At 43.3% G+C, this 24878-nt stretch overlaps 1 protein-coding gene and 1 long non-coding RNA gene across 5 annotated transcripts in view; both read left to right on the top strand.

Annotated features, from left to right (window-relative positions):
* The window catches only part of LOC139179080 (uncharacterized), a 31704-nt gene extending 7039 nt beyond the window's left edge, over positions 1–24665 (top strand). The window contains exon 2 of the long non-coding RNA XR_011563481.1: positions 17–24665. This is a non-coding gene — a long non-coding RNA (uncharacterized lncRNA). The remainder of the gene's footprint in view (positions 1–16) is intronic.
* JARID2 (jumonji and AT-rich interaction domain containing 2) overlaps positions 1–24878 on the top strand; it is a 231759-nt gene that overhangs the window by 76719 nt on the left and 130162 nt on the right. The window lies entirely within an intron of this gene.

The raw sequence follows: 24878 nt of genomic DNA, 5'->3' as shown, positions 1-24878 counted from the left end.
TGAGCCACCAGGGAAGCCGAATGGAACTTTTGATTCTTTGCTTTTCATTAGTTGGGCGTGTAATGTACCTAGTATGCAGGAGGAGGAGTTTTATTTCCTTGTGAGGATGTGCCAATCCCTAGGCTGTAAGGTTTTCTCCCCATCTTGCTTTGAATGGTCATTTTAGTGGGTGAGTATTGGAGAGTGGTTGGTTGATATGTAGGAAACATCTGATTTATCTCCACTTCCATTCATACTACTTGGTGGTGTCCTGGTTTGTTTATTGCAATTCCAGCTGTGATAGGGAAGGTAGATTTACGGTGTTGATGCCATGACCTTTATTCCAGTCCTTCTTAGTTCCTTCCAGGTCAGAAATGTGTTTCCTGTGAGTGTGAACGTTGAATAGCTTTAGGAAACACTCCCAGATCTCAGATGATCTTGTGACTGTCTAGTCCTGAAGTTACCTGTGGGATGTTAACTGATGTCTGCTTCCAGGCCGTGTGTTAGGGCATGTCTGTCTCTGTGATAATTTAAACCCTCAAAGTCCAGGTCACCTTGAGCAGGCTCCAGTGCTGGTGTATTTCACAGACACCCCATGACCTTTATAGCTCTTAAAAAAAAAGGAACAAAAGAGGCTGTTTGCAAAAGGAAGTCTCCTATACCCACGCTATTCTTCCTGCCTGTGTGATGTTACAAGAGTGTTATTTTCACTGTTATGTAAAAGTTCTTGATGGTTTCTTCTGTATAGTTGTGAGATGTTTCCTATTCAGTGGAAAAGTGTCAAACATTCAAGCAGAGCTAGTACCCCGTCTCACCTTCTGTCTTTTGCTGAACGTACCTACTGATTGTACACGAAGGATCCTCCCTCCTGGGCGCTCTTTCCCACTCACCCACATTCTGAGTGTGGGAAAATTTAACTCCTTTTAAATATAGTTATGAATTTTCTTTGAAACAGTGGATATAAAATCAACAAAGGCTTCCTTTAAGCAGACGGGCTTTTATTTTCTCTACACCAGATAGGGAAGTGGTCACAGTCTGGGGCAAGCCCCAGCCCCAAGCCTCACCCAGGCATTCACCAGAAACGCCTGCTTTTCCCGGGCCCTTCAGAGTTACAGGTGCTCAACAAACAGGGCTTAACCACACATCATTGACTAGGCTATTTGGTGTTTAGAAAAGTTTGTATTTACATATAAAGTATCTTCTTTGGTAATACTGTATTCTAGGAATTATTGAAGGAGTGCCAATTAATTTTGCCACGAGATTGCTGAATTAGTCATTATTCTTTAGTAAATAGAGATGAGAAATCACATTGAAAGGCTGGGTTTGGAACAGTGCCCAGGCCTGGGCAGAATCACAGTCTCCTTACAGTACCTTCTCCGATAGATAGTCAATAAATGTTCTCAACCAACACAGTTATGTAATTAAATATTATCAGGAGGGTGTGCAGTGCTGAGAATGTCTAAAGTTAGGACTTGCAGCAAGAGGAAGAGTGTAATTTGGTAACAGTTGGACATCCTATTTTGTGTTTGGTTTATTTAAAGTAGTTTTTTATATCACACCAGTATTTTTTATTTTAGAACATTTAGGAACTCTGGTTACTAAAAAAAAAGAGAAAAATAGCATCATGTGTACCACTCTGATAATTATTAACATTTTGTGTTTATCAGTTTTTCTTTTTCAGTTAGTGGGCTGAAACATGGAGAAATAAAACAGAAACAGCCCCCAAAGCATATTGCGCACAGGATTTATACAAGTCTTGTTTTAACACGACTTCCTGCATGTCTCTCTGTAAGCGGCTGCATAGTGTCCAGAGCACGGCGGGTGGAGTTGCCCCTTGTCCAGGCTTTGTGCAGTGGGCTCTCCCCTACCCGCCTTTCCTTAACAGTGCCTACTCACCCCAGGGGGGTGTGTGGCTGTGGCCGCTTGGAGTGGCCTGATAGATCTGCAGCTAGCGCAGCTCAGCTACTCTGCTGTGTCTGTTAGAATTTATTAACACCTGGCTTTGGAATAAAGTAGTGAACCCTCCTCAGAGTTTAGTGTATCTTCATAGTTATCGCCTCAAGTTAAAGCGGAGTAAATTACTTGGTCGAAAAAGACCCTTTAAAAAAAGTCTTTGGATGAGTCTCCCTGTATAGCTCTTATTCACGGAGACACCCTGTGAAGTTTCCTAGTTGGTTAAAATTATAGATGGTTTTTATTGACAAAGTGTTTTGTTGACAAAGTGTTAGCATCATTGAAGTAAATTCTCATGCTTCAGAGTGAACATTTCTATGTAATGTGCCCTTTTTCCATCCGAATATTTGATTTGTGTCCTTATTTGCCCATTACTTAGGCATTTAGTACTAAATTAGTCATTATGTATATGCTTTGATTTTAGAGTATGTTTATGCCTGCATTCTAAGATGTGTTAACCGAGGCTGGGCAAGAAAAATAATGAGATTTCTTGTGAATAACTGCTTCAATTATGCAGTCCTAGTTAAGATTTAAGAAATGCTGTTGTGCATGCTTTTCAAATTTGATTTTCTAATCTTTTGTTTTTTATTCCAGTGAGTTTCAAAGGATGGGTGTCATTAAGTTCTCCTTAAATGCAAGCAGATCAATCTTACTGCCAGTTTGGTGGGAATACTTACTGCTGGTGAGATTCAAAGATGGTGAATATTATATTTAAAAAAAAAACCCAAATGCTGGGTTGAGATTAGATTGAACAGCTGGTTGTGTGTTGGAGAGAATGATCATCTCCGTGTGACACTGGGAGTGTACATCAAAGAGATGTGACGTGTGGTTCCGTGGTACCTTGGAGCGGGGTGGGCGGCTGTGGCATCCGTCACTGTGCCCTGCACCAGTTAGCAGATGTTCTGTGAGTTACTGTGGCCCTTCCGTTATCTCGACTGAAACAGGGTCTGGTTAAGATCAGATTGTTTAGACTAAAGCACGTTGATCTTGGCACAGTAATCGGGATAGACTGTGAGCCAGGTAGACCAGGAAAAGCCACTGGTGATTAAAGGGCAAAGCAGTTCACTCCAGTATTCTTGCCTGGGAGATCCCACGGACAGAGGAGCCTGGCAGGGTACAGTCCATGGGGTCACAAAGAGTTGGACACGACTGAGAGACTAAACAACCACCACCACAATTTAAAAAAAAAACTGTAAACATTTAATTTTTTGTAAATGCAGGATTTCAAGTTTTATGTTCTCCTGAAATGCAGTTCGGAGCATAGCAGAAAAATCAGTTACCGCTCACTATCTTTTATCACATACCTTCATACTTTGCCCCAGTTGCATTGTTGTTTAACCATTTTTTAGGAATCACATCTTCATTTGAATAATGGATTTTGTAATTTTGAAAAGAAAAAAAAAAAAGGCAAAGCAGTTAATAATTGGGGAATGGCTTTGGTGTCCTTGACTCATTTTCTAGTCATTCGTCTTGATGTATGCAGCTTTTAGATTTACCTGGGAGGACTTTTTAAACAGCTTCAGAGTATTAAGCCCCATGGTGCTGACCTTGCTGAATTGGGCATCAGAGTTCCCGCCAGCCCTCCTTTCAGCTCTCCAGGGAGATCCAGGAGAAAACTAGCCAGAGGGCTGTCTAGTGGGTTTTGTAGCTACGCAGCATCGCACTCCTTAGCTTTTGTCCTGGAGCTTCAGTTTAACACACTGTTTGCATGCCTATGTGCTCAGCCTTATCTGACTCTTTGCGACCCTGTGGACTGTAGCCCACCAGGCTCCTCTGTCCTTGGGATTCTCCAGGCAAGAATACTGGAGCTGGTTCCCATTTCCTCCTCCAGGGCATCTTCCTGACCCAGGGATTGACCCCGCGCCTCCTGCGTTGGCAGGCCCCTGGAAAGCCCCACCACTCTGTTTACCTAATATTAACTTAATGCATAGGTATACAGAATTGAATGCAAAGTTTAAGTTTTAGGGGAAGTAAATGAAATTCTATCACACTGGGGAGTAAGTGGTGATTTTATAGTTTCCAATGGCAGCTGTGAAACTTGCTTTGACTGTAGAAAGTAGTAGTCAAACCTAAAGCACTTTTGGAAAGTAGAAGAAAGAGGTGGCACTCACTACTTCTGTGTGGGTTTGTTTGTTTTTCTTAAATTCAGTGGGTGGTGCTTGATTGGTTTCCTCTCTTCCATTCTGTCACATGTTCCATGTAACAACGATGAAATGTACTTTGACATAGGAGATTTCCCTGGCTACCTTGGAGGTTAGCAGTCAGCCCGGAGTGTGTGTAGCTCTGGCTGACTCAGCAGTTGTAATTGAAAAATAGAATTTTTTGGAAAGAGTTTTTTTGAATAAAGGTTATGTGACAGTCTGACGACTGCTGTTTTCTTCAACAGCTCTATTGAAATATGTTACGTAGTATACAACCCACCCATGTAAAGTGTGCATTTCAGTGGTTTTTATAAGTTCTGAAGGCTCTGCATTCATCACTAGAAATCCAGAGCATTCCTAGCCCTCAGAAGATCTGATTTTAGAAGTAAACTTACCATGAAGATAGATTATTCAGTGTTGACTGGTGTTGCTTTGATAGGATCTATGCTATTTAGCATGTATCTATCTTTATATGTTCTCAGCTGAAAATTTTTAATCTCAGATTGTCTGTCTCTTCTTGGTCTGAAGTTTTCTGTAACACTCAACTGTTAATTAAGGTTGTAATAACGTTGTAACTCCCTGCTTAATGCTTTGGACATCCTCTCTTTATTTTCATTAGTAACGTAATTTGTAAGCTGCTGCTTATATCACAGTAGAGTTTTGAAGACTTGGATTGTGTGTTCTTTTGGATTATCATCTTCCATCTCAGTGTTAGTTGAGGATCTGTTAATTTTTGGGGAGGGCACAAAGCCTAACTTAATTTTTGATAGAAAGGTGAGTTTGCTGTTACTGCAGAAATCATAAAATGCATGTCAGATGTGATTTCTCTGTGTGGCACTGTTGGTAACTTGGAGTTTTAATTTTTTTATTTTGAAGCTTCACTTGTCTTCCAGGCTCAGGGATGCTAGTTGACGTCTGTTCCTACTACTATCTTGCTATGCTTGTCAGAAGTTTCTAGTCTATGTTCTTGTATTTTTGTGCTTTGGAGTAGAGACTTAACACAGTGCTTATCTGTGTAGACATGTTTCTTTCAAGGTCTTTTCAAGAAGGCCTGGAATAGATTCAGAAATGCAGTGTGATACAATGCTAACCATGGCTGTGTGTCTGAACCCTTTGGGGAACTACAGAAGTTCAGCACCGTGAGCTCTACCGCCTGGTACTCTGGTTTGGAATAACCAGAGTGGAGCCCCGCTATCATGATTGGAACTGCACCCCAATTTGAGATTGGTTTGTCTTTGGACCAAAAGTCTCAAGGTCGAGCTTATCAATTTATGTTGGTCTGGTCATTGTAGTCCTGTTTTTTTGCCTGTGCAATTGAGAAAGAGCTTTCGATGGAAATTAGACAAGTATTTGGAAAAGTAGTTCGTGTCTGGGTGAGGGATAGGATTCAACTGAAATTCAGTTTATAATTAAATATAGCTGGTGTTTTATTCACATCTTGTTGGGAATGGCGTAAGACCATCTGTGCATTTTGTACATTTTATAGCTTTGGTAAACTTACTCTCCCTTATAACTTCTTTATTCCCTTTAGAGAGAATTTTCTGAAGAGGATTTCCATTTTCTTGTGTTTTCCTAGAGTAGCATGGGGTAAGTTTCCGGTTTAACACAGCACTTGAGAGTGGCTGTGTTCCGCTGGGGTCCCATCGCACCCTGGGGAGACTTGCTTTGTGGATTGCTGGGAGATCTGTGTGGGGTTGAACCTCACCCCTCCCACTGCCTCACTGTGCAGTCTGGATCAAGTTAGCCTTCTCTTCATGGGGTGGTTCTGAGAAATAGTTGTGGTCATACATGTAAAATGTATTCAATAAATGTTTATTGTTGTTGTTGTTACTCAGCTGTTTGTATTTGAAATAATGAACTCTTATGAACTGAATTTCCTGTCTGGTAACGCTACATTCTGTGTTTTTGTCAGATGTAGCCGGGAATCTTTGAAGAAGGTCACAGTCTTTCCATCCTGTTTAATGTGCATTGAAGCATCTGTTTGGTGAATGTTACTTTGGTGGCTCAAAGGAGTTTAAATGCACTTCCCAGAGATCCTGACTCACATTAATATATTTGTTTATTCACTAGGAGAATAATTCATTTTTTATTATGCAGTAGCTTACAACACTAACGGCAGTCAGCATTGACCTTTTTTCCTTCACTGTCTGCTGTCTCGTGGTTTTCCACCATTTATCCTTAATTGTCATGTATGGTGGGAGTAATTAAATCCATGATTCTCCTCCTCTTGTTATGAATGTCTGCACCTCTTAAGTTTTCTCAGCTTTCCTAGTTTCTGGTTTCAGTTAATGTGCTGATGGATTTCTGGTTTGTGGGGCAAAATAGTTGGCTTTGGTGTGGCTTTTTTCCTTTTTCCTTCCTGCTTTTCTGCATTTGGTTGGTGCACCTGTGCACATAACTCTTAAGGAAAGATTTTACCTACCTTTATCTGGGAGAGATGTAGAGTCTTCGCCTAAAGAAGCCTTCCTGGCTACCTCCGTGAGCATCGCTTGGTATCATTTGTCCTGAATATGCTCCAATGGATGTAAGCATTTGGATGTTTGTAATTCCACATAGGTTTTAAATATGGTTGTCAAATTTATGTAATTGAGCCGTTTTATATCAGAATAAAGCCAGGTAGAAGGATTTCCTAAAGCTGTATTTGTTACCCGAGCCATTAGGTGATTAAATAAGCTGAGTACACAGGGACACATGTTAGGCAATTAAACATCCAGTAGCTACTCTGTTCAAGGATTTGGGGCTCAGGAGTCGAGTGTGTTGATTTAATGCAAGATTTCAGGAAAGTGTATGTGGGGGATGTGGAGAATAAAGGAGAAGAGAGCTGCATGCTTCTCATGAGAGAAATGGTTATTAAGCAACGAAGCATTCTTGTAAGTAGTTTAACCTTTTAAGCCTGCAGATTCCATTTTACCTTCCCTGATTATTTATGTGGTTGGTGAGCATTTTTCAGAAGTGTTTCAGTCCTCACGATGTGTGTATATTGGGAGGAGGTCAGTGAAAATGGGACAAAGAGACATTCTCCGATTACACTAACGTCTTTTTTAAAGATATATCATAATTTTATTGTGGTTTAAAAATTTACGTATTGTATATGTTGGTGGTAGGGGCTTGAAAATCCATTTTACAGGACAAGGGAATTTAATTGTGCCTCAAGTGTGCTGTTTTCTCTCTGAGTCTACATTTTAGTAGGTTCTTCTGTGTGTGTGTGTGTGTGTGTGTGTGTGTGTGTGTGTGTTTGTTTGCTGGGGGGCTAGGTCAGTGCTTTTTCTAAAATGTATTTTGGAAACTTCCATTGCCTGGTTCAAACTTTCCATAAGCTCACAGAGTTGGTTTAAAGTTTTAATTTGATTTAATATTTTGTTCCAGATGTTAACTAGCGGATTTTCTTTTCCTTTTGAGTTACACTTGAAAGGGCGGAGAGATTTGCTCTTGCTTTCTTCTTAAGTATAAAAATGTCAAACTTCGCGTTATCCTTTATTCTTCATTGAAACCATTAGAGGGTAAAAAAACCCACAGCCAGGCCTCTGCAGACAGGGGTCCATCTCGATGAGAAGCAGCTGCAGCAGGAGGAGCAGGCTGGGAGGGCCCGCCAGGACACACGGAGCTGCTGGAGCTGCTGATGCTCCATGTTTACTCTGGCCTACCTCTGTGGGTGGGTGGGTGGTTGAGGGGAGTTAAGCCAATTAATGAAACAAAACAAGTAATGTTATCTCAGCAAAAGAGCAGGTCATAGTATAACCATGAGGTGAAAATTGAAGATTTAAGGGCCACAGTTGAGAGGGTTTTTCCATGTTGATAGTCGTGTATTAGGAATGGAAAGCATTTGCAGTAAGATCACTTAGACCATCTTGTCACACGAACTTCCCCTTCGACCTTGCAGTTGAGGTCGCTCTGCTTGTCAGTTTTTTTTTAATCATCCATCCAGGAGGCCACCCATGACTGATGTGATAGATGAGTACCAGTTCTTTCTGAAGGACCTAGTTGTTACTTTAGTTTTTATTCTCTAATCCAAGATACGACGACTTCCTTTGGGTGATGGAAGATACTGAGTAAAAAAAATGTGAAAATGTTTCGTCTAAGGAATGGAATTTTGTGGGCGGGTAAAATTTTAGTGTCTCCATCCACAGCCACAACCACATCGTGTGCCCTAAGTATGTGTGTGAGTGAAGCGGGTCTGCCTGGGTTATCCAGAGAGAGTGACTAGAGAGTTTTCAGTCAGAACTATTTCCAGCTTGGAAAATTCCCATTTCTATTTCCAGGGTTGTTCAGTCTGGAAGTAGAGGGCAAATTAAAGAGCACAGTTTTAGAAGTGGGATTCGGTTTTGGCACTGGCAGCTTGGTAGCTGCAGTTTTGGCAAAAGATCATTGATGGGTTTGGCTCAGCTCCTGAGGAAATGCTGAAGAGAAAAAGGAAGGAATGTCATAAAGCCCCCTCTGCCGCTCATGCTGCAGTTTGGTTTGTTATCAGTGAGACTGAGGGAAAGTTGAAGATACGGTGGATCAAACACAGCAGGCATCGTCTTCTGGCCTTCAGCTTCTCTCCCTCAAATCCTGGATGGCTGTGCCTTTGGAGACAAGACACGCACCACGTGAGACGGCCAGTTGTCACATTCGGCCATTCGTAGATTTATCGGCCTTCGGATGGTGCAGGTGTAGCTGTGGGTTCAGAGGTGGTGACGGGCCACTGCATCTGAGAACTAAATGCTGCTTAAGTCTTCTGGATTGTATTCAGTTTTGTGATGGACAGCTTCTGTTCTTGTAACTCAGAATTGGGGAGAATTGGGGGAGATGGATCACCTCTGGGCACAGAGTTAGAATCGCTGCCAGCAGCAGGGTCACTTTTCTGTGCTTTTGTGCTTCCCAGTGACCAGGCACCTGAGCCGACCTTCTTCCATGAGGAAGGCAGAGCTGTTTGTCTTTGTGCTCTAGCTCACCTGGTTTCTCTCTCTCTCTGGAGACTTTCATAAAAATATGTATCAAATGTACTGTCTACCCATCAGATATTCGTTCACTGTAAACATGGAGACCATGCAGCTGTTAGGGTGATTTTTGGGTGCTTTTTGTAATTACTGTTTTTCTTTGATCCTAAGATGTATTTGGTTTTCATGTTTAGAACAATACCCAGGTGGCATCTGTGACATGGTGTCCTGGAGCCCGAGCAGGAGTGGGTTTGGGCATGGTGCTTTATCTTACAACCATACCTTTAATCTATTTCTATGCTCTGTTGGGTGTTGGAATTAATTCCTATTGAAACAGGATTCAGAACGACTTCATTTCAGTGCTGGATCACATCATTAAGTTACTTTGAATAAACAAGGCACATAAATGAAGCAGCAGGCTGTAAATCTGATATTAGTGAAAGAAATAGTTGTTGTGGCCAAAACCTGTGGCACCTAAAAAAAAAAAAAAAAAAGAAAGGGGGCCCCCCAGTGGATGAAGTTCTGTTAGGTCCAAAAGGATTGCCTGTTCCAGGGCATCCAGAGATGGGGTGAACAACTGGACTTAACATTCAGGACAAAACAGTCTGGTATCTTGAGGCCTGATTAAGGGATTGTGTATTGAGAGTGCTGTGTTCTGTCCTAGCGGTGTAGAACGTAATGGGAATTATTTACTTTTTGGTGAAGGAAGAGGATGCTGCTAAATATGGATGATGAGGAGACGTGAGCTTACCTTGTGTGGTTGGGGAGCCAAGCATTGGTTAGAAATCCTGCGTGGGTGTGTGGTTCTGATAGGGGAACCACGTGCTGATACTGAGTTGGAAGAAAACTTCTCCTTCCGGGGTGAGGCAAGACATCTTCGGCCGATATGGGAAAGGTGACTGTGGGGATTAGGGGGAACGTGGGTGGAGCTGTCCCACACACCGCGGATGGTCACACAGCCCTTCTCCCAGCGCAGGGCGGCCTGGGGGCCTGGGAAGACACTGGCCTCATGAAAGCTGGTGGTCTGGGTTCTCATCCCTGCCTTTCCTGGTGGAATCTAGACAACCCTCTCTGGCCACTATGTAGGGCTGTGTGTGTGTAAGACTGTTCCTAGTTTTCTCTGCTGGCCTCATGCGTCCGTTTTGGTGCAGGTGTGCCGTGATCTGTCAGTAGGAAGGAGGTACCTTCGTGTCACTGAAGCCTGCTTGTAACTCAGACCTCTGAGAAGCTGCTATTGCTGGGGGCATGCTGTTGACCACCAGTTTCATATTTGCTGATTTTTTTTTTTAAGGAGTGACCATTTAATGGGTTAAACTTGGAAGTTACTCTAGCCTCCTGAAAAGTTGCTGTGTGGTCCCTCTGTACACACGCTTTTGTGCGGCGTTATAAATGGGATGTTTTGGCATCGGTGGCGGCTTCATTTGGCAGGGAGAGAGGCAGCCTGAATCATGCTCCTGCCGCGGCTTCCAGACTCCCTGGGCTCCTCACTTTGCTCTGCCCATCTCTTCCCAGGAGACTCTACAGACTCATCTGGGCTTGGCTGGAGAGTTGGTTTAAAAAAAAAAAGCAGATACTCCTGTTGATAAGCTTTTTAAAAAGAGTCACGGTGCTGAATCTTGAAGCCAGGCGGTATTTCAAGTCCGTGTTGATTTTTCGTTTAGCTTTTTTTCCCCCTCCCATGAATGGTCTCCCTCGATGGTGTCACAGGGGGCAGTGGAGCTCAGTCTGCCTGCTGGCCCCTCACTGGATAGACAGGCAGGAGTCCCATAAACCCAGTCTTTACTGCCCCCTTATCTTTCCCAGCTCCCCTCCTCCCTGAAACACTATTTGTTTTCTAACACTCAAATTAATTTATTGACATGTAGTTCTTTGTAACAGAACGCATTGAAGGCCGCTGTAAATCTGTGCGGTCTTACTCAGCCGAGACCCTGTGAGCCTCCAGGTCTGAACCACTGCAGCTCGGATTCCCCTCCCCCCAGCCCTCTGGTTGCATTGTCCTCTGTCTGCGAGTTGTCTCCTAGGAACACACGCCTGCTGCGGTCCCGGCTCGGACTCCGGAAGCAGGAGGCCCACTTGCTTCTGCAGGGTCATGGCTCACTGTGCCGAACGGGAGGCCAGTGTCTGGGACACGATGCTGCCGCGTCCTGGGGTTTTCTTCCCTTCCCCTGGTGTGCTCTCGCTCGGCTCCCCTGACCTGCCGTACGCCTGATGTCTGAAAGTTGTCGAGTTGGGACAGGGGCCCCGTCACATAGGGGACAGACGTTGGATAGAGTGCTTCCAGCTGATGGAGCAGTAGAAAGGTTTTTCCATCTTTTCCATTGCAAGATCTGAATTTTCCGTAAAATACCCATTAAATGGAGCGCTTCCTGGGTGGCTCAGTGGTAAAGAATCCACCTGCCAGTGCAGGAGAATCGGGTTCGATCCCTGGGTTGGAAAGATCCCCTTGAGAAGGAATGGCAACCCACTCCAATATTCTTGCCTGGAAAATTCCATGGACAGAGGAGCCTCGTGGGGCTACAGTCCATGGGTTGCAAAGAGTTGGACTAAACAACAACCTGTCAAATGTGCAAAGTAGGGCAGCTTTGCAAGCAAATGCAATTGTAGCACAGCAGAGGTTGTTAATTGGCACAAGGCACCTTTATTGAGAAAAAGGAATACTTTGTTTTCATTGCTGAGCAGTTCCATTTGTGGATATAACACACTTTTATCCACTCATGATTTGTTGGACAGTTGAGTTGTTTGCACATTTAGCCATTATACACGATGCTGCTGGGAACATGTATGTGTGAGTTTTTGTGTGGATGTGCGGTTTCACTCGTGTTGGGTATGTATACCTCGGAGTGAAATTGCTGGGTCCTGTGATAACTCTGTTGAACTTTTTCAGGAACAGCCAGACTGGTTTTCAAAACCATTGCCCTGTTTTTCATTCCCACCACAGTGTGTGATAGATCCAGTTTCTCCAGCACTTACCACTGTCAGCACTTAAACTCTTGTCTTCTTTGATTACAGCCATCCTGGTGGGTGTGGAGTGGTGTCTCATTGTGGTTTTGATCTGCAATTCCCTCATGAATGATGCTGTCAAGCATATTTTCATGTGTTTATTATCTATCCGTTTGTGTATCATGAGTAGAGATCTTGAGGTTAATGCATATCATCTTCTGAGAAAGTTTCAACAGATTCATATGTTAACTTATTTAAATTTCTAGTTTTACTTTTGAACAGAGCAGTCTGGAGATTTCAAAAACAAAACAAAATACCCATCTCTTTTTGAGTAATAAAATTATTTTTTAAATGTAAAATTTTAGTCCTAGATCTAATGCCATTTGATAAGGTAAATTAACAGTTGAAATCCTAGCAGAAAGGGAAGCTCCTGTCAGCTGAAATGATCCTTTTCCTAGTGTGCATCTGACGCTCCTCTTTGTTGAGAAATCAGAAAACCCTTAAACCAGCCTGCCACTCGCTTACCACCTGTGGTTTTAGTACAGAGAAAAGTTTTTAACCAAAGGATTCAGTTACTTTGCTGTTTCTTGGAAACTTTGAGATGGTAGTTCCATCCACTGTTCTTGATCCACTGAGGTTTTCTTCTTTCACTAGCACAAGATCCGAGGACCTAGTTGAGTCTTTATTTACACTTAAAAAAAAAAAGTAAATGGAAAAAAAATTCCCGAGACCACTCTCAGCCTCCTCACCTCCAGCGTAAGATAATGGAGGCTGTGTAATGGCGCCCGAATATATTCAGGTCCCCCCAGCCTGTTACTTTCAGTGGTAAACGGGGCGTGCTTAAGTGAAGGGTCTTCAGCAGGGAGACGGGCTGGGCTGGTCCAGGTGTGCCTGGTTTTAATCACAAGCATCTTTACATAAGAGAGTTATGCGCTTCAGAGGCAGAGAGAGAAAAAGGAGAGGGGAAAACAGAACCTTAGCCGGTCGGAGTGATGATCTTTGAAGGTGGATGAAGGGGCCACAAGCCAGGGAAGCCGAAAAGGCAAGGCGTTGGATTTTCCCTTTAGAGCTTCGAGAAGAAAACAGCCTTACCAAACACCTCCGCTTTAACCCAGTGAAACTGATTTTGACCTTCTGGCCTTCAGAATCTGTTGTTGTTCAGGCGCTAAGTCCTCTCCCACTCTTTGTGAACCCGTGGACTGCAGCATGCCAGGCTCCCCTGTCCTTCACTATCTCCTGGAGGTTGCTCAAACTGGTAAGAGCATAAATTTGTGTCTTAAGACACTGGTTTTTGGTAATTGTTAGTTAGCATTGGGTAGACGGAATGAGGCTGTGTTAACCTTGTTTCCTTGTCCTCATTAACAGAGGGGTGGGCTTGAATTTGTTAGCTTATATGAGTTAAATTACCCCTTTCCTCCTCCTTATTTATTTTTTATTGTTTTTTTATGATAAAAATAATTAACTGTATCACTGTCAAAAATCAAAGTGTTGAATATATGGAATGCCTCATATATCATCATTGAGTTTTTGCCCCATTACTGGTGGAATTCAGCCAGTAATTTAGTTAGGAAACCATATAATATGTGTTCCTATCAAATACAAATTTTACAGGTGATAAATTCTCTGAAGAAAGTTAAAGCAGGTTGTGTGGTAGGGTGGTTGGAGAAAGCTTCTTGGAGAAGGTGACATTCGACTGAGACATGAGTGTTGCGATAAGGGAAGAGGCCAGAGCAGGGGCAAGTGAGCTTGAAAGAGAGTTATTTGGAATATGGGTTCAAACCATTGCAGACCACAGCAAGAATGCAAAGGAAGAAAATGCTGAAAACCAGGACGAATGTTGAGATTATGGTGTCAGTAATTCACTGCGTCCCTTTCTGTGTGTTTGGCCTCTAATGTTCATTGGGATAAGGCTCTGAGGATAGAGGGAGCAAACCCCACGCACACCCATCCTGCCCTTACGATTAAGAAGTTTATGGGTCTCAGAAGGTAATATAAAGGAATTGTCTCCCTGCACGTTTTACTGATTTTCAATTTCAGTGATGCATGATGAGCAGTTTCTAATGAACACAACAGCATCAAAATAAGCAAGCTGATACTTTGCTTTGCTTAGGCTGCAGTATAGTGATATATTTTGTATTTGGGAATTGTTGACTTTTACTTGGTAAAAAGTGGCTTGGAGTGTGTCACGGGCCAGTGGATGGTTCTCACAAGCCATGTGGCCCAGTTTGCCAGTAAAAGTGTTTCTAGAACTTTAACATGGGAGTGAATGTTAACACTTTCATTGTTCTCCATATCTCAATAAAGTGGAGATGCTTTAAGTATCTTTGCTTCTAACATTCTCCATTATGCAGCAGTTCAGAAAGATCTGTCCATCCCACACCTTCCAACATGATAACAAGGGACTGCTTTTAGCCTGAGTTGATGATGAAACACTTAAAAGCAGAAGACAGGAAAAAGGAAGGAGTTGGGGAGGAGAGGTTATCCTCTACAAAACAACTCTCCTTTTTTAGGGCCAGTTAGGATTTGACAAACTTTTCAGACCATTTTACAAAAGTCCTGACCTCAAAGAAAACACTTTAAAAATTACGTAAATTTTAAGTAGAATTTGTTTTGAGATTAGCAAACTTAATATTACCAGTTTCGGTTGTTGCGGTGAAATTCACATATTACAAAACTCATCATTTAAATTATTTTAAGATGATGGTTCCAGAGATTCAGAGATTTCTTTGAACAGGTGAAGATGAGAGGGGAGGCGCCAGACTGCTGACTGCTTGGTGTCCAGAGACAGTGGTGCTGGAGCCACTGACAGGCCCTCCCTCTTGCTGTCTGTGTGAGGCAAGCCACCTGCTTCTGCATCAGTCCGTTATTCACCAGCATCTCTTAGAAGGTTGCCTAGAATATGGTCAAGCTCACAGAGTGCGACCCTAAGTGTAGATCACGTGGGTTGCTCTTTGGTCACTGAGTCCTGTCCAACTCTTCTCCACCCTGTGGGCTGTAGCCTGCCAGTCTCCTCTGTCCATGGGATTTTCCAGGCAAGAATACTGGGGTGGGTTGCCATTCCCTTCTCCCAAGGAGATAACTTGTGATTTTGCAGTAATGAACGTACCATTTTTCCTAGCAGAACATTTCTAGATTGGACTCGTACAGTTTACAGACTGGAGAGGGTTATAAGGCAGGCGCATGTGCTTATTTTTATTCTCTTCCTTCATTATTAGTGTTTTCTGTACATTGCGGATATGATTTAAACAGTGAACTCAAATTATCATTGCAAACTAATCACATCTTATCACAGTGGGAGCTGTGGTTAGACTGATGGACAAATGCCTTCTAGTTTGTTTGAGAGGCTCTCGGGCTCTTTTTTTTTCCCTCGGGCTGCGCTGGGTCTTCGTTGCTGCTCATGGGCTTTCTCTAGTTGCTGCGAGTGAGGGCTACGCTCTAGTGGTGGCACATGGGCTTCTCTTACTGTGAGGGCTTCTCATGTTGCGGAGCACGGCCTCAGCTGTCCTGTGACATGTGGGATCTTGCCAGACCAGTGATCGAACCCCTGCATCGCCAGGTGGACTCTCAACTACTAGACCACCAGGGAAGTCCTCTCAGGCTGTTTTTAAGGGAGAATCTCTCAAAGCAACTTTATTTCCTGATTCTTAAAATTGTCTAAAACCTTGGAGTTGATTGGGAAATTTTATGCCAAATGTATGGGAAAGAATAAGTGAGAGTGATGAGAAATAAATCCATTCTCAAGTATTTTCATTAATAATATTTTGTGGGATTTTCCAGAAACTTTAGTTTGTTCTACAGAAAATGAATTGTCACCAGGTTTTCTTTGTATTTAAGGGCTACACCCTCTTTGTCTCTTGTTTGAGCATCTCACAGATGTGTTTCTTTGCATCTCATTGAGAAGCAATTCCACTTTCCTCCCAGTTTATTGTTGACTGTGTAATTTTGTTTATGATGTTTTTGTTGCTGGTGGTTTTTCTCATCCTCTGTACTCTGACTCAGGAAGCCCATCTCTTTCTCTATTTACGGTAATTACTAGAGAGCATTTTATTTTGGCCAGTGAGGAGTGCCTGCTGTGTTTCTTTGTGTGGGTATGTATGTTAAAATTGGAAAGTGTTTTCTATGAGGTCAGGGCTTTTGTAAAATGGTCTGAAAAGTTTGTCAAACCCTAACTGGCCCTGAAAAAGGAGAATTGTTTTGTATAGGATAACCTTTCCTCCCCTGCTCCTTCTTTTTTCCTGTCTTCTGCTTTTCCTTTTAAGTGTTTCATCATCAACTCTTAGGCTAAAAGCAGTCCCTTGTTATCATGTTGGAAGCTGTGGGATGGACAGATCTTTCTGAACTGCTGCATAATGGAGAATGTTTGGAGCAAGAAGGCAGCAGGCCTTCTAGAGACCTCGTACCTGGAAGGAGAAATTGGATGATGTGTGAACATGAACAGGAGACCTGACACAGTAGAGCTTGTTCTGATAGCACAAGGAGAAGAATAAAAGCTTCATCTGTCTCCTACAGGTGATTTAGGGGCTGGAATCATTCTGCAGCAGTTTGAGTTTGGGGTCAAGGAGAAATAGAACATACAAAGGCTTTTCCCTTCTCAGTTTTTAGGCCTCCCTGGCAGCTCAGCTGGTAAAGAATCTACCTGCAATGCAGGAGAACCTGGGCTCAATCCTTGTGTTGGGAAGATCCCCTGGAGAAGCGAACAGCTACCCACTCCAGTATTCTGGCCTGGAGGATACCATATAGTCCATGGTATCGCAAAGAGCTGGACACATCCTCCCGATGATGGGGTTTTGGGTTAAAGATGATCTGCTTCTTCAGACTCTCCCTCCTGATGTGGTTAAATCAGTGAGCAGCCATAACCTAGTTTCCTGATACTTTTACTGAGATAATATTTTGAGTGTTTTATTGGCAAATCAGAACTTGGCTCTGACTCATAGACATGCAGGGTTGGTTTTCCTCTTCAGTTGGAGGCAGGGAAACTCTGAATGGTTTATTCAGTGATTCAGTTCCTTGCAGGTAGTATGGGTTCGGTTTGTGTTTACGAGAAAAGAAAGCTTTAGTTTCAGCTAAAACTTTTTCTCGATTTTAGAGAATACCGAATCCTCAATTTTAGAGGGTTAATGTCAAGAAAATAAGTGTATTTGAACATACTGTGTGTTCTATTTAAATAGTTAACCTGGTTTCCTTAGTTACATGGTTTTTTCCTTTTTTTAAGCTTCATTTCCTCAACAGTTGCTTAGTAAGCTCCTAATGTGCCAGGCTTGCTGTTAGGAAGTTGTTAGGAAATGGGTGATTTTAATGCAGTGAGACCAAGTCCATCAAAGATGGGAGTGTCGATGGATGGGTGGTGCCCACACTGAGTTCACCAAAATCGCTGACCCCCAGCCCTACCCTGGCATTGACTCAGAGCTTGGTGCTGAGGTCTGTCCTCGATAAAGCTTCCTAGGGATTTCCAGGGTGGCTGAGCTCCTGTGCTGCCCAGAGCTGGAACGGCAGTCCACCAGCAGTAGCGGTGGAGCGCTGGTTAGGAGGATGGAAATGTAGGTTTCCAGGAACCCCCGTTCAGAGTGCTTTTCAGGAGAGAAACTAAGAATTTGAAGAGGAAAAGCACATTGTAGGTCTGGCAGTGGGCTGTGACTCACAGGTGGTGGGTCTGATAGAAAATAGAGTTGACCACGTAGAAGGAATTATTTTCTGTGTTTTTCCTCCGAGTCTTTGGGGCATTTCAAAGAAGCTTCTCTGGATCCTTGCATGATTTCACCTGAGAGCTCACCCGTGTGCAACCCTCTCTGACTCGTCACCGCTTGAACACTTACCTGGGAGAGCGGGCCTCAGCCTGCTTAGGGCTGGGTGTCATCACTTCCTCATTTGCATGTGAAGCTAAATATAAGAAGGGGCGTCTGCACGTGTGTGTGAGTGAGGTACGACTTCGTGTGGCTACATAGAACTTTCTCACCAGCAGCAGCCCTGGGCCTGCAGTGTGGCCCATGCTGAGCAGTGGGTTTCTGAGTCTCCGCTGCTAGATTATTGAAGTTAACACAGGGCATCATCCAGTGCAGATGTTTCTAGAAAGCCTCTGGAGTACGCGAAACATCCCTTTTCTTCCTCCCATGTTCCGTTCTCTGCCTTCATTCACTGTTTATTTGGAAGCATCATTTTTCCTAAGTCTCTGAAAACCCTACTGGCCATAAAATGACTTGTCCAGGTCAGGCAGCCTTTACCTGACTTCACCCCTTACTTTCAGCCAAGATGTGAACTGTGTTTTTCTGCCCTTTTGATAAGACTGGAGTCTAGGTTTGATGTTTAACTACGAGCTGTATTCAGATCTCTGGCTTTGACACGCAGCCTGAACTTGGACCTCTCGCCCAGGGTCTGTGTGGACACCTCTAGCTGAGTGTAAGAATGAAGCTCTTGGTTCCTTCCTCCCTACTTTCTGCTCCAAAACACTGTTCTCAGAAGTGCCTCCTTTTTTCCTTCAGAAAGGAAAGGAAATGCCCTGAGATGAAAACTTGGGGTCACCTTTTGTTTATTCCTGGTTTCTCACGTTGTACTCGGTTCTCGGTTGGTTTAGTCCTCACTGCCTCTTGCTGCCGCCTCCGTCCTCACTTCTTGTGGGCAGTCGTCCCACCTTCCTTTATCTCCGCACCCATCCTCCCACCCCCAGTCTCCTGTTTTAATCTCAACCCAGCAACCTGTGTGAGCTTTTAAAAATAGAAATCAAATTCTGTTACTTCTTTCTTCAAAACTTTTCTGTGTTTTCCCATTTGGAGTAAAATTGTCATCTTCCCTCTTCTGCTTTATTCTTTCACACACATCATATGAAGTGTAAATGGTAAACTTTCACTTCACATCCACTGCGCTCACAACATGGGTTTTCTCTTATCACTGTGACATGCCAACATAGGAAGGACTGTGATGTTACTTCTAGAAGGCCATATTTGCTATTCCTAACAGCTGTGCTTGAAAATGAAACTGCTTATATCACCTTTTAGGGGGTCAGCCCTCATAACTTGGGAGGAGCTCTGTCGGTCTGTAGGTAAGCATGAATCTTTTCATTGAATCATTCACTCATCTATCAGGCTATTTTTATGGAGCTAAAAAAACTGCAGGAAATCTCATTGTGCATGAAAGAAATGAGGGAGCCAGTGAAGGTTTCTGGTTTTGTTTAGGTGGCAGAAGTAGTTGTGATCTTCAGAAATCATTGTGAAATAGTGATATGGTTAAATCTTGTCATTGGTCTAGGAACTGAGTTCACTGGTAGTAAATATCTCAGTTTGAATGAAACTGACATCTTGTACTAAGGGTCCTGGTCACATAGATCATGCATTCTTTGCATTATAAAGACCAAGAGCTGGGGTGGTGGATACTAAGACAGAGTTGATAAATTGAGCCTAATTGTTTATGTATTTCTTGGTATTAGAGGTTTGAGGTTGTACTTTTATTTGTATGTATTCAGTCTGTTCTTTATTTACTGGTGAGTTATTGTTGAAGTCATGATTAATATTCAGTTAATAAACACCAGTACTTCTGTTTGCTGGTGTCTGTTTTGCGATGGGGCTGCAAAATGAGAGCTGTTGCCTCTGTGTGAGATGCTTATCGCTGGTCAGTTCCGGGGGCAGGGGTTGGGAGCACTAGCGGGACAAGGACTTAACAACTCTATGCTAAGTTGGGTTGATGATCATTTTGTAGGTCATGCTAGGAAATTTGGAAATGCCCCCTGTAGTAGCCACTGGGAGCCTCAGAGGCTTTTGAACTTTGAAAGGAGCCCCAAGGATTGATGGTTTTAGAATGTAAGTTGATGCAGTTTTTATTTCCATCATAATCAGAGATTGGGAAGGGCAGAGGAATCAGAGTTGAAAGTTTTCAGTTCAGTTGCTCAGTCATGTTTGACTCTTGGACTGCAGCACACCAGGCTTCCCTGTCCATCACCAACTCCCAGAGCTTGCTCAAACTCATGTCCATCGAATCCGTGATGCCATTCAACTGTCTCATCCTCTGTCATCCCCTTCTCCTCCCACCTTCAATCTTTCCCAGCATCAAGGTCTTTTCCAGTGAGTCAGTTCTTCACATCAGGTGGCCTAAGTACTGGAGTTTCAGCCTCAGCATCAGTCCTTTCAATGAATACTCAGGACTGATTTCCTTTAGGATTGAGTGGTTGGATCTCCTTGCAGTCCAAGGGACTCTTAAGAATTTTCTCCAACACCACAGTTCAAAAGCATTAATTCTTTGACTCAGCTTTCTTTATATTTATAGTCCAGCTCTCACATCCATACATGCCTACTGGAAAAACCATAGCTTTGACTAGGCAGACCTTTGTTGGCAGAGTAATGTCTCTGCTTTATAATATGCTGTCTAGGTTGGTCATAGCTTTTCTTCCAAGGAGCAAGCATCTTTTAATTTCATGTCTGCAGTCACCAGCTGCAGTTGAAGCCCCCCAAAATAAAGTCTCTCACTGTTTCCATTGTTTCCCCATCTATTTGCCACGAAGTGAAGGTTTTGGGGGAGAGGAAACAGAAAAACCAGCCAGGAGTCAGGTTTCTAATGATTTGCCTTAGGTTTGGCAGTTGTATTTTCTGGCAGTGAGAACAGTCTTCATGCAGGCAAGGTGGGAGTCAGGTCCCTTGCAGGCTGTATACCTGTGGTTCTCAGTCTGTTCTCTGACTAGCAGCATCACCTGGGAGAAACTTTGTGGGTGGAACCCACGTGTGTGGTTTGTTAAGCTCCAGTGTTTTTTCTCATAGATTTCTCAGGTTGGTGGCAACTCTGTGTTCATCTGTTTGTACACAGGGAAACAGAATTCCATAACCAAAATCCAGGCCTCTTACCTCCTGACTGCTGTTAACGTGTTCACTCCATTGAAGAAGTATTTTTGAATATTGCTGTTGTGTACTAGACTCAGCCCTAAAGGCTGGAAACACGAAGATGAAACAGACCTGGCAAAGCCTCTGGAGTCACACAGACAAGTCTGTCTGAACGTCCTGTGCATCATTTGGAAATGGTTGAAACGTGGAGTTATCAAACGTGGAGGACAGAGGCACGAGAAACAGTAGTGTGTGACCTGCCACACGCTGGTCTGCATTTTCCATTAGTGGGAAGCGCTGTTTGGAGGGGTGACAGGCATTAAAATTATTTCTGGAGGTCCGTTCCTGTAATGACAAGGTACAAACTGATGGTCCTTAACTCAGGGGACCGCTGGAGGATATGAGGAAAGGAGGGAAAGAACAAACGTGATTGGGTGTTCATTGATATTAAATCCAAGGACAAAGTTTATTTGTGTACTTTACTGTAACTTGAAAATTTTCATAAAATGGCCCTCCACACCCACCCCTTAACAGGTTTTACAGTGTAGCGTGACCAGACAGCCAGTCCCCTGGGAAAGTGTGGACGCTCATGCTTATTTCCTGGGTGGAGGTTCTTTCTGAGCCAGAAAAAGCCAGCAAGTCAAGTCAGTCAGTCAGGTATTGACAGAGCTCATCACGTCACCCAGCAGTGTCCCAGGGCCTGGGGGGAGAAACAGAAGTATAAAAGTCATCCTAGCCCTTGGTCTGGCTCAGAGGCCCGTAACCTTGACTGGTCCTGGCAGGAGGCGGGGCAGTGGTCATTCTCAGAAGTTTGGGCCCCCCGTTGGTATTGGGAGACTAGCTGGTGGGGTGCTGGTTTTTGTCTGCTCTTAAACCCAGAGGAGTTATTTTGCAGGGAAATAATTTAGAACATGATTCGAAGGCATATTAAAGCTGTGCGTGTCTTTAGGGCTTCCTCGTAGACTGAAGAATCTTGTATTTCATCCTCTGAATTTCATGTACATTCCCTGCAAATTTGAAAGGTAAGATGTGGCAGAACAAGTTGGAACCACTTCCTGAGAGTTATATGGGTAAATGTCAGTTCTTATCTACTTTAGACTCTGATTTTCTTGTGCAGGGTATTCTCATGTTCCAGAATTTTCTTGTACCTGTTTTGAAGAGTCTTAGGGCCATAATGAAATGAGTTAGCAAGGAACACAGCCAATTGAAAAACTCCGTCCAATTCATTATCAGTGCCGATCTAGAACAGGAGGGATGAAAACATTCTTTAGCCGGGGTGTCCATTTTGAGAAGCACATGGCTGATGAGTTCTTGAAATGTGTCCAGTACAACTTAAGGAACTTAATTTTTAATTTTAATTAAGTCAGTCGTAAATACCCACATGTGGCTGGTGACTACGCTGTCGGATAGTGCAGCTTAGAATATGCCATTTGGGGGGTTTGGGGATATTCTTATTAACATAAAAAGGCTGTAAGGATGAAAAGATCCCAATCAGTCAGAATGCCCTTGGGAACCTAGTTGTTAATGATTTATTCCCAGATGAGGCTGTTGGGAGTTGCTCGTTGGCATTGCTGACACAGAATCGTCCCTCATTCTGGTTTCTCTTTCCAAGACCCATGTCAAGTATTTATTTGTAATTTGACTTAATTTCTCCCCTATTTCCTCCACCGAAGGGAGATCGCCAGTCCTATTTCTGCCAGTTTCTTGGAGATAGTGCCCTTGGGACCGCGAGTCCTTTTTGATTATGTTGGGACAGCAGACTGTCAGACCAGGAGTTGAAGGGGTGGACGCTGAGTGGCGTGGCCCTCACTGCTGGCCCCTGCCTGCACCGCTTAACCGTGAACGTGGGCTGCCGCTGCCTTGGCAACGGCGGGGTCTGACATGCTCAGATGCAAAAAAGCTGACTTGGCAGCTGCCCAGCAGATTTTTATAAAGGCTCAGTTGGTGGCCGGAGATTCAGGCTGTCAGAGTTGTGTTATGCAATAAATCGTTTTCAGCAGAAGTTCTTAATCCAATTTCGGCTGTAGCTTTTTATTTTATTTTTTTTAAATAGGCGGTAATCAAAGATAAGTACACATTATTTAATGGGAGTTTGGAAGAAGTAAAACTCTCCTTGCATAAGCATTTTCAGTCCGTTTACTTTATCCCTGGAAGCTTGTCTTTTGGAGGAAAATTGCTGCTTGAAGTGCTTTTAATTTAAAACCAAAGGAGCGTCATTCTCCAGTTCAGTAAGTCAGTGGCTTCAGATTTCCAGGTGTGAATGTTCCCCCATTTCTCTTTGAGATTGACAGATGAACCATTTTATGAAATTAAAAATGAAGATTGAGTTGATTTGAGACATTGAGTTGATTTCCAGTGGAGAAAATATTTTGTTAAAAGCAGAAGAAACAGTTTTAACCTCTTTCTCTTTTAATATTTTCTCTCTCTCTGGCTCTTTAAATCCTTGTTTGTGTGGAATCAGTGCCAAGAATCAACATCCCTAACAAATTATTACTGTTATTATTTTGGATGCTTTCATTGTTCTCTCAAACTGTTGATGGAAGAGGCTGATATTTCAGACAGCAACAAATTGCATTAAGTAGGGTGATTTAACAGCAGGTATATGCAAAACCTGGGCTCTTGAAAATAAAAGGCATTTATGTAGAGGTTTCCAGACATTCTTCCCTGGAAGGAGGAAAGGGCTGTGAATTTTCTTTCCACCTCCCTCCTGGAGCCAGTCTTCCACAGTTTTGTTATTGGTAATATCTTTTCAGTCATCAGTCCCCTGTCCCCCACCCCCCATGTGACATTTCCGGTTACTCCAACGCAGCGTGGAACTGAGCACTGAAGCTGGGCATCACTTTTCTTTCTTTCTTTCTTTCTTTTTTAAAGGAGGTGGAAAGTCACGAATTGCTCCTCGCTCAGACCCTTTGCAAAATGAATGGAGATGGAATATATGCACGTGGTGGTGTTGGTAACTCATCCGGTGGCTGCTGTAATCCACTTAATTGTCTTAACTCCTGTGTCAGTTTTAATGAAGGGATGTCATGCCAGGAGTAGGGCTTTCTGCCTGTGAACATGCATGCATCCTGCATGCCCCTATCTGCTTGGTTTACTTGCCAGAAGCTCTGACGGGAGCATTTGACTGGCTGCTCTCTCGCCATGGAAGCAGAAGTGTTTCCTGTGGAACATGGTAGTGTGTGCACATGTCTCAGCCCTCCAATCCCCCCAAGCCAATTGACATTTGAAATGTTGGTGGGAGGTTCTGGACTTCAACGTAAAACTTATGTGTCTTGGATACTGGTTTTATTTTCTGTGGTGGTGATGTTAAAAATAATCTGCAGGGTAGTGAAGACCTTTGCTGGAAGGAACCTAGTCCCTGGTTGACCTTTGCCCCAGTTTCTACCAGTTGTTCCGTCAACCGTATTAACAGTGCCCTTGGCTGCGATGATGAATTACTTGGTCACTCATAATGGATGAGGCTCTTAATTTAGTTTGCCCACAAGTAGTGGGAAGTTAACTCTCTTCCATGGGGACTGGTTTCATTTTTATATAGTTGTAATTGTTAGAAAATGTGTGTGTGTGTCTGTGTTTAAATTGATCAGAAATGGGCTTCCATAGAACCTGGCACCGGAAACCGACCAGGACTGACTGACTTGGAAACCCCTATTGCTTGCATGCACTCCAGTGTTTGAGTGCTTGGAAGAGGGTTGGAAGACTCTGCCCCAGCCTGTGGCTGAGTGGACGACATGGCTTTTCTGTATCAACAACTTGATCAGTTTTGAGACAGTCAATTAGAAGAACTATTGGTGCAGTTAGAACATGTTAATTCAGTAGTCCAGGGTTTTGAAGCGAGGGCCATGGAGAGAAAATTTGAATTGTTAGCAAATTCATTTTATATTAAGGCCCTTTGGGGGCTTTATTGAAACTGACATTGATAAGAATTTACATCATCAGTGGAAGTTGGGGTAGGCACTCTAGTACATTTAAAATAGTCATGCATGCCCATGTCCGCAGCCCCAGCCCTTCTCCATGAGGCTGAGTTTGTAGGAGACGTGGCAGTCTGCAACCCAACAGATCATGTATCTTCTTCATAAACCTGGCTAAGGAAGAAAGCATCTCATGTTCTTATATGTCTTCCTGTGTTGGTTTTGGTTTTTGACCTTAGA

This window comes from Bos indicus, chromosome 23 (assembly GCF_029378745.1).
Source record: "Bos indicus isolate NIAB-ARS_2022 breed Sahiwal x Tharparkar chromosome 23, NIAB-ARS_B.indTharparkar_mat_pri_1.0, whole genome shotgun sequence".
NCBI lineage: Eukaryota > Metazoa > Chordata > Mammalia > Artiodactyla > Bovidae > Bos > Bos indicus.
This window is presented reverse-complemented; position numbering and strand designations above follow the sequence as displayed.